Source organism: Mauremys reevesii, linkage group 9 (genome assembly GCF_016161935.1).
Source record: "Mauremys reevesii isolate NIE-2019 linkage group 9, ASM1616193v1, whole genome shotgun sequence".
In the NCBI taxonomy this organism is placed as follows: Eukaryota; Metazoa; Chordata; order Testudines; family Geoemydidae; genus Mauremys; species Mauremys reevesii.
In genome coordinates, this window is record NC_052631.1 from 68321366 (window position 1) to 68330433 (window position 9068).

Sequence of the window (9068 nt, forward strand, 5' to 3'; positions counted from 1 at the left end):
GTGTTGAAGCATCCTTTAAATCACAGTGATCCTCATTACTGGTTGAATGTTTGTGATACAATTAAGATCTATACATTTTTATCTAGTCCAGATTTATGTCTCTTTTTTTCTCGCACAATTTTAGTCCCCTTTCACAATGTCCCCAGGTATGTTATTGCCACCTATGACTCCCATCTTCCTTATGTTACTGTGGTGTTCCAGGCTGGAGGGGTAGACTAATAATAGATAGGATCTTGTTCGGTAACCTGCAGACTGTTTCCTAACAGCAGGGCTCTGTTGGTGCTGGAAAATTACACTTAATAGTATGGCTAAAGAGATATTTATATTGAAATTAAGCACCTTAATTGAACATTCTAGTTATTGCAATCTCTCATTTTCAAAAATAATTTCATAGCATTGAAAACCACATTACTAAAACACCCTAGGGGATAACATTTCTCCTGGCAGTTTCTAATGTAACCTCAGCCAGAAAGTTACATATCTAAAGTATTTTGACTATTAAGTGAGATAAAATTACCAACATTTGCTGTCTGAGCCCATTATATGGTCCAGGACAGAGATCAGAGGGTTTATGACATAACAAGCACATAGCCTTGAGAGACATGCTGTTTAAAATGGCTGCCTGAGGCAAGATCTCTGAAAGGGTATCCTTCTTCAACCCTCTAAACACACTTAATGCATCCCTAGAAAACAGAGCACAAGATACCAGAAGATACATAGCCTAAGAGAATCTGAAATTTGAAAAAGTTTGCAAAGTAGAACGCTTCACGTTTGCAGTATGAGCTATCAGCTGGTGAAGACAGGGATCCCAAAGCCAGTAATGCTAACATGTCCAAAGAAATTCAGTTGATCACTAAAGCAGATGGCTACTCTGCATTTGAGGCTCTGAGGAATAATTTGTTCTGTAAGTTTCTAGTAGTAAAAGAAGAAGTTACCAACTTGAAGGATGGAGTCATCAAATTGGAAGTTGGATTGGGAGAAGCAGCAGAGAGAAAGTTGCTGTGTTGCATGGCACTGCTGGAGCAAAGAGAACACATTATATTTAACTTAACCACTAACAGGAAATGCACAATCAAGTCTGCCAACAATACATAACCTCTGCTTCTTCATCCACAAACTACTCAGCATTAGCAAAACAGCCCTCTACCACAGAGAGCATACCGCAACTATAACTGTGCCCCAGGGATGCCAGCCTTCCAGCCCCCCCTTCCTCAAGCATTCTCATTCTCCCCACCCCAACAGCATCAACACAAATAGACCATGTTTTTTCCTTTGCACCGCAGTATTTCCTGTACATTTCTAGAAAAATCACACATTCAAGTTTGGGGAAAAGGTTGCTGAAAAGGAATGTACATTTGGTTGTCTGAACTTAACATTTCCTTGCTTTAATTGGTTTTATCTACACTAAGTATTAGCCAACCTGAAATGACACAAAGCAGCATTTGTGTATTAGCTATTTGGTTACCCTTTATTCAATATTTGACAAAATGACCTAATGTGCATTTTGACAAGTTTTTATTATTAAATTGTCTAGAGTGGGTAAATTATAATGAAAACAGAATTTACTCAATGTTAAGGTAGTCCCCAGAAACATTCATGCCGCTGGGTGGCATAAGGAGGTTTCTTCTACACCATAGTAATACCCTGCCCAATAGAAAAGTGTGATTATTATAAATTGGATAATCTCTCTTTAGTTTAAATTAAGTGAAAAGCCTTCCTAGGAGTTAATATTTTATTTCTGATAATGGTGTGTTGATGATTTGTAAACTCCTGAAGACTTCTTAATTAAGTTATAAAAATAAAATTATTCTTACTATTCGAGCTATAAGAAATGAATTGAACATACAAGTAGTCCTGGTCATTTCTAAAAGGGAAGAAGGAAATAAATACAGGCAGCTTCCTTAAAGCCAACTCAATGGGCTTTGTTTTCTGTGGTCATAACTCCTGTTTTGCTTTTAGCCAGTTAGGAGATGGCTGGGGATCAGTCATAATGTACTGTGATTAGGCACTCAGCTGGTCAGTTTTGAGCTAAAATGGCAAAACTGTTGAGTCACTGATTTAGTCAGTCCCCACTTGTTTCCCCCTTATATTTAATTGCAAGAGGAAGCTGACAAACACAACCCATTGTATAAAAATGTTTACATACTGCAGATGAGGATGGAGTAATAAGTCATGTGAAAAGTCACAACACATTTGTAGTTGAATTTTATTTGCTATGAGTAGGCATAACAAACCCCCAAGGGATTGTAGTTGGACAAAGAATAATACTCCTAAATAGTATCTTTAAAAAAAAAAATCAGCCTATGTTGGGTCACTGCCTCTATTAAGAAACAACTGTAAACCAAGGAATATACTCTATGCTGGTTCTAGTGGGAGTCTTAATTCCAGGATAGTGTAATTTAAGTGTGAAGTTATTTATCTGATGTTTCAAAATCAAGACCTGATATAGATATTTAGTAAGTCTCTACTACTCCCTCCAATTAGTTGCTTTTCTTCCTACAAGCAATTTCTACTTCCTTGACACAATCAAGATTAATTGTGCATACCCACTGAATGCAAAGTTAGAGGAAGATGCACCATTTTGCCAGCAACTGCCATATTTTGGACCATTTGCCCTTCTATTTTAGATCATGACTGAATTTCTGCTCCTCTTCCCACACTCCTGCATATTTTCATAGCAAGAGAAAATTGACATGAGGCTATCAGATTGTCACTAGCATAAGTCAATATTTGTGAGCCATTCAACTTTTCTAAAAAGTCATAGTATTATTAGAAGTTTGTTGGCAAAGGGATAGCAAAGACCTGAAGGAAACATATTGATTTTTTGTTTGTTTCTAAAAACAAAAAATTTCAACTTGCTTTTCTTTTTGCAAAGGATTTTTCTTTGCAAATTTTGTTTACCCAACAGAAAGCTAAATATTTAGTTGAGTGTTGTCTAGTGAGGTCCTATGTCTCCCAATTCAACATACATATTAGCTCCAGTCCAGAGAACTGCACTGTTTACATTCAGGTTTTCCTATCACACAATAATAAAACTCCCATAAACTAGCTTCTCTTTAACTACTACTAATGGCAACCCAGCTTTCAGCTGATGACATTCTGGTGGAGATGAATGAAAGAAGAACACTTTTATAGGAGCATGCACATTTCTTTAAAACCACATCACACTAGAAGGTATTTATAGCTGCCATCAAGTGAGTCTTTGATTTAGAGACCTGTTTAAAGCTAATAGAAGGGCTAAGTACCCTTCTTTCTAAAGATACTTTTATTAGTGGAAGGGTCTACAGGTCTTGAACTCACATCTATGGGTTCTGAGATAACGATCACATGCTGGTTGCTATGATTAGAGGCTGCTGCTCAAGACAGTCAGCCACATGGCAAAGCCTGAGCAACCCATGTAGCTTAACAGGTGTTTCCCTGATTGTAAATGCAGGCTGAGTTTTGGGTTGGATTGTCTGTGTGGTAGCAGTGAAAGCCAATAAAAGGGTGGCTAACACTTAGCGAAGTAGTCATAAAAGTGGTGTGGAGAGGGAACAAATAAACAAAGCTCCTTGGGGGCACAAAACTGACTGGAGGAGCAGATGTGGGCAATGAGATCAAGGAAATTGCCTGCTGTTGCTTATTTCTGCAATGTACAGGCAAACAGGATTGTTTAGTACATTTTTGTAAATAAACAAGATTGCATGCAAGAATACACCCGGCTCATATTCAACTACTTCTCCCAATAGAAAAAAATCCTACATGTCCCCAAACACTGGTTAAGAGTTCTGGTCAAATGGCCAACGACCATTTGGAATCAGTCCTGAACAGTTTGAGAGATTTTAAGAAACTCCTATTTCTTTGGTATGGAAAAAGTGTGTTTATACTCCAAAAAGTAAGAACCATTTTGCATAAACTCACCAAAAAAAAAAAAAAAAAAGGTACATTTGAAAATGTCACACAGAAAGGGGAAATTTTACGCAAATTAGAAGAATGAGTCATTAATGGATATGTATGCAGCTTTTAAACACAGTAATGGGTCACATCCAGATGCCCTTTCTTTGCTTCTTGATACTGTCAGACTAATTCAGCAAGATGAAAAACTTACAGACAGCAAGTCAGAAAAGATGGAGTCATTTAAAAATCACAGAAACCACTTTTAGTTCTTTCCTAGCTCACTGTGTCTATAACTGGTCTTATTGCCTTTAGGCTTCTATTTTCCCTAGACTTTCATGGAGAGTCTTTAAGATTCATGACAGAAAGTTAGATCTGGCAAGTGACATGACAAAGAAAGTTGGTTCACAAAGAGAGGAAATAAATTGACAGTTGCTTCAGATGAAAAAGTAAAAAAAACCTCAAGAAATGTTAATGCTCTAGATTGAATTTTGGAGACAGATTGAAATTTATTATACAAGATAATCTAGTGAACAAATGTCCACCAAGGAGGTAAGTGCCCTTAGGTGGCATCTTTTTGCCACATTAATTGCATGGAACTGAAAGTAAGAATCCTTAACATTCAAAATGACTAAAACCAAGGCAAGGTTGCAGTTAGTTACACAACATCTCTCCGGAGCGATATATTCATCTCCCAGGGACATGTAGAGAGTAATTTTGACAAAAGTAATGAAAGCTCCAAAATATTACAACACCTCTGCAGAACAATATTTCCTCCCAGGCACAATATATTCTCAAATTTACTTTTGGAAGAGAACCCAAGATCCCAAGAGGATGAGTGATTCAATTCTCAAGTGTGATCTATTTCATAAGGCACTTTTGAAGGCAAGACAGCAGAAATAGATTTTTGTTTTTATGTATCCAACAGGTAGCAGCAGTTCCCCCTTTTGAGGGGGGAGGGAGCTGGGTGAAGGGGAGATGTAACTACAGATACTATTTTCAAAGATAGGAGTCACAGAGAGAGGTATCCTTTCCCTTAGTTGCAGTGATAGCTGGAATGCCACAATGTATGTTGTCCATTTAAGGACAGCCTGGGTCCAGCCTCTCTTTGTTCCATGTTCTGGCCCTTTAAGGACATGACAGAGTCGTATGATAGCAAGATTATAGAAGAATTGCTTGTAGATCATGTGACTGAGGGTCAGTGCTGCGGGATTATAAAGAAGTTGCTCCTGGTTCAGATAATGGATAAACAAAGAGGAGAAAATTATTTGGAGTACTATGTTTTTCTGAAGTGATCTAGGGGAAAGGTCTGAGATACAGTAAAAGGGTAGAGAAAATAATGTTAAGTAGGGGCTTATGTTTAGACTAATAAACCAGAGAAAGCGTGGTTATCAAGCTCCCCTTGGGCACTCACCAGGCTTCTGTATTTGGATTCCAATGCTGAACCAATACGTCCCTAAGCGTCCCTTGCTCTGAGTAGACTACAGAACTATCTTTCTTTAGCCACGATGGCACACTTCCTGAGCACAGATCATCCATTTCATACCTTCCACACAAGGGAGACCCCGTGGCCCATTTGCTCCAGCTCCCCAGTACAGTTGCTGACCCTACCAGAACACTACAATAGCTTAAATACACCCTTTTCCTGGGCAACCACCCTGGTGGGCACTCTGGTTTACAGTTTACCCCTTCAAGGACACTTCCTCTACCTAAGTTTCCTCACCACTTGTGAGCGTTCTTTGGGAGCTGGGTCAGTGTCTTTTCAGACACTCCTGGACCTCCCTCTTGCACCTCACGGTTTCTCCTCTGGATCATGGAGTGTGCTATCATTCCACCATTATGCTTTCTTCTATTTCTGTTCTCTTTTCTATCTCTAAAATGGCAGTTGGGAGAACCATCCTTTTGTAACTTCCGTTCCCTTTGTCAGGTGACCTGCCTTGCCAGCCTCAAACACCCATATCAGGTGATCAGTTGTTTGGTTACCAGACCATCTCTGCAGATTGGTACTGCTGGATGCCAGCCAACTTATTGTCCTAAGTGCCTCCATTTGAATAGAAGACCATCAAGGTTTAATTACTCCATGCCAGTATTAAGAGACCATAGAATTTCAGTGCACGATGGAGGGTTTTTTAAAAAAAACAAAACAAAAACAAACAAAAAACAGGGGAGTTTGAAAGGATTTGACACATCTGATACACTCCAGAAACTTTTTTTAAAAGTGTTTTGGTTATTTGTTTTATGCTTAACTGTTCACTTTTTAAAAAGAGATTTTCATTAAATATAGGTTCAAGGCAATAAAATGGTAGAGTTAGTCCAAAACTTTAAAGTTAAACTCTTCATTCATTTTTGTAGACTGCTTGATATAATGGGTTTGTGTTGAATTGGCAGGTTAGCAGGTTTTACCTAAGTTGCTATTAGTCACTACCATAGTAGTAGGCATGTCCAGCTTCCAGATGGGAAACTAAGTCTAATCTAGTGTTTTGCAACCCGCCAGAGGATTTTTATCAAGTCAATATTATATGAAATTCACAGAAGTAAAATATCTCTTCCCCTCCTACCCTTCTATTTTATTTTCTGTTATGATTGGAATGCTTTCTCTTTGTTATGTCAGACAAAAAATCCTTAAATATTGCTCACAGCAAAGTTATTTGAAGAATGTAAGCCTCAGGGATAAGTACTCAAAATTGTTTGCATGTGGGGTTGGTCATCTTTGTAAATGGGTAACGGTGTATCTTGGTAAAATAAGAACATTTATTTGAATTATAGTTAAGTTGGTCCTCATCCTGATTCTGCAAACCAAAACATACTTAACTTTAAGCACACAAGCTTCAGGAGACAGAGCTTTCCCAGAGGCTGGCTCAAACTTGTGGAAAGAATTTGCCAGGCACAAGGTACCATTACAAAACCTGACCCCCTTCAGCTCCAAATGCAAAGCATACTTCTTTTATCTTGCCTTCTTAAACATTAATGTATACCTATGTGTATATGTTAAAGTGAGAGAGAGCATAAGGGCTGTTCTACACTACATGGTTAGGTCGACATAAGGCAGCTTATGTCGACCAAATTATGTCAGCGTCTACACTACAGCGTTCCTCCCACCAATGTAAGTGTCCTATTACACCGACATAATAACTCCACCTCCACAAACGATGTAGTTGGTGTAATTAGGGCAAAGCAGTGTCTGTGTAGACCTTGCATCCCTTATATCACCTTTTTTTGTCAATTTCACAGCAGGAGGGTAGTGTGGACATGCACCACTGCAGTAATCACTGCCGTGGCTGTAAATCAACCTAATATAGGTTGACTTAGGTCTGTAGTTTAGACATACACTAAATTCTAAAACAAAATGTTATACCAATATAATAAAAACCAGCAGGATCTTATTAAGAGGGATAAGGCAAAGATGCCACATTTATTGTAAATATAATAGTAAAGCAAAAGACAAAAGCAAACAACGTTGTTTTACTACTTATTTCTATCACTACTTATTTCTTATACACACACACACACATATATTCATTCACACAATCATTCATTCAGGTTCTGTATAGGTGTTATAGTTACCAGCCTAGACGTTGCTCATGCCAAGTTACTGGCCAGGTATCTTGGTCATGAGGATGGAGCCGAGTCTGTGTCAGATGCATCTGATGCTCCTGGAGGCTGGCAGCAGAACCATAGATTCAAAGTCCTCAGTCTTCAGAGTCCAGTTTTATAGGAGTTTATTCCTATGTCAGTCCGTGAGAGTTGCTTTCTTCTGCTGTTGCTAAATCAATCAGCAGGTGGCTGGCTCCATGTTATCAGATGTTTGTTTTGCCTTCCTTTGAGGTGTGGTGGGGTGGATTCCAGTTTGCCCTCCAGGGGTCATCTGGTTGATCCCACTTGACACCTTCTTCAGCCGACACTGAATTCTTCAGGCTGGTAACTCCCTAACCATTCATTCATTATTTAAACTAGGCACTCATTCACATACATTCTCTATCTTAATCACATCTATTTCACTGTCTCTTTACCTTTTGGGGTGTTACCAATTTATGTGAGACTCCCTGTCTTTTAACAATTAAAAATAAAGTGAGATGAAAACTTACAGAGGATGGGTGTCTCTATCTATATACTATAACAGCTACTGTTTTGGCTTACTTAGGCTGTGGCTACACTTAGCACTTCAAAGCGCTGCCGCGGTAGCGCTGCCGCGGCAGCGCTTTGAAGCGCTAAGTGTAGTCAAAGCGCCAGCGCTGGGAGAGAGCTCTCCCAGCGCTGTCCGTACTCCACCTCCCTGTGGGGAATAACGGACAGCGCTGGGAGCCGCTGGGAGCAGCGGCTCCCAGCGCTGGGGCTTTGACCACACTGGCGCTTTGCAGCGCCGCAATTTGCAGCGCTGGAGAGGGTGTGTTTTCACACCCTGCTGCAGCGCTGCAAATTTGTAAGTGTAGCCAAGCCCTTAGAGTTAATTAATGTTTAACAAGTTTTATACAAAGTATTTCTTTGAGAAGGCTTCACACAGACACAGCTGGTGGCTTGCAGGTTAGAGGCTAAATCTTGGGAATCACATTTACTTTTAATATAAACCTTCAGTTATAAAGTATTAATTAACAATAAATCATTTCTAACAATAAATTATTTTTCATATAAACCATGTCTAATATTAAACCTTCTTTAATATCCCTACATAATCACTCTATGGCACATACTTCTTCTTCTGAGGAGAAAATGAATAGAAATACATTACAAATGTTAGTTATGTTGCTTAATGCATTAGTGGAAAGCACTCAGCTGCTACTGTGATAAGCCTGGTATAAGAACCCAGGTAGAATGGAATGAAATTATAGAACTCAGATCCATAAGGTTATGCACGATCAGGGTTCACTTTATTTCCATAACTACCCATTAAAATACTTATTTCTTAGATGATCAAAGTTGCATGAAGAGAAATAGAAGATTATCAATTTTATAGTGACAAAGAATTACCACATCAGAATTGAGCAATGATCCATTTAACAGGGTATCCTATCCTACAAAATGGGTCAATAAATATAACTATTCTGTACTGAGAGGTGTGTACTTGGATCCACCTCCCCTTTCCTGAGTGCATTTCCTGACAGTTCTGCTATTGAATTAACTCAATATAGGCATATAGTAAACATCACAATAACCTGGTCAAGATACAGCATTCATAAAATATTTACAGGCAGCTGTAA

General features: G+C 38.8%; 1 protein-coding gene across 1 annotated transcript in view; it reads right to left on the reverse strand.

Moving 5' to 3' along the window:
• Positions 1 to 997, reverse strand: part of DIAPH2 (diaphanous related formin 2) — an 827558-nt gene extending 826561 nt beyond the window's left edge. The window contains exon 1 of the mRNA XM_039487845.1: positions 940 to 997. The gene's annotated coding sequence lies outside the window, so the exon portion shown is untranslated. The remainder of the gene's footprint in view (positions 1 to 939) is intronic.
• Positions 998 to 9068: the final 8071 nt, after the last annotated feature.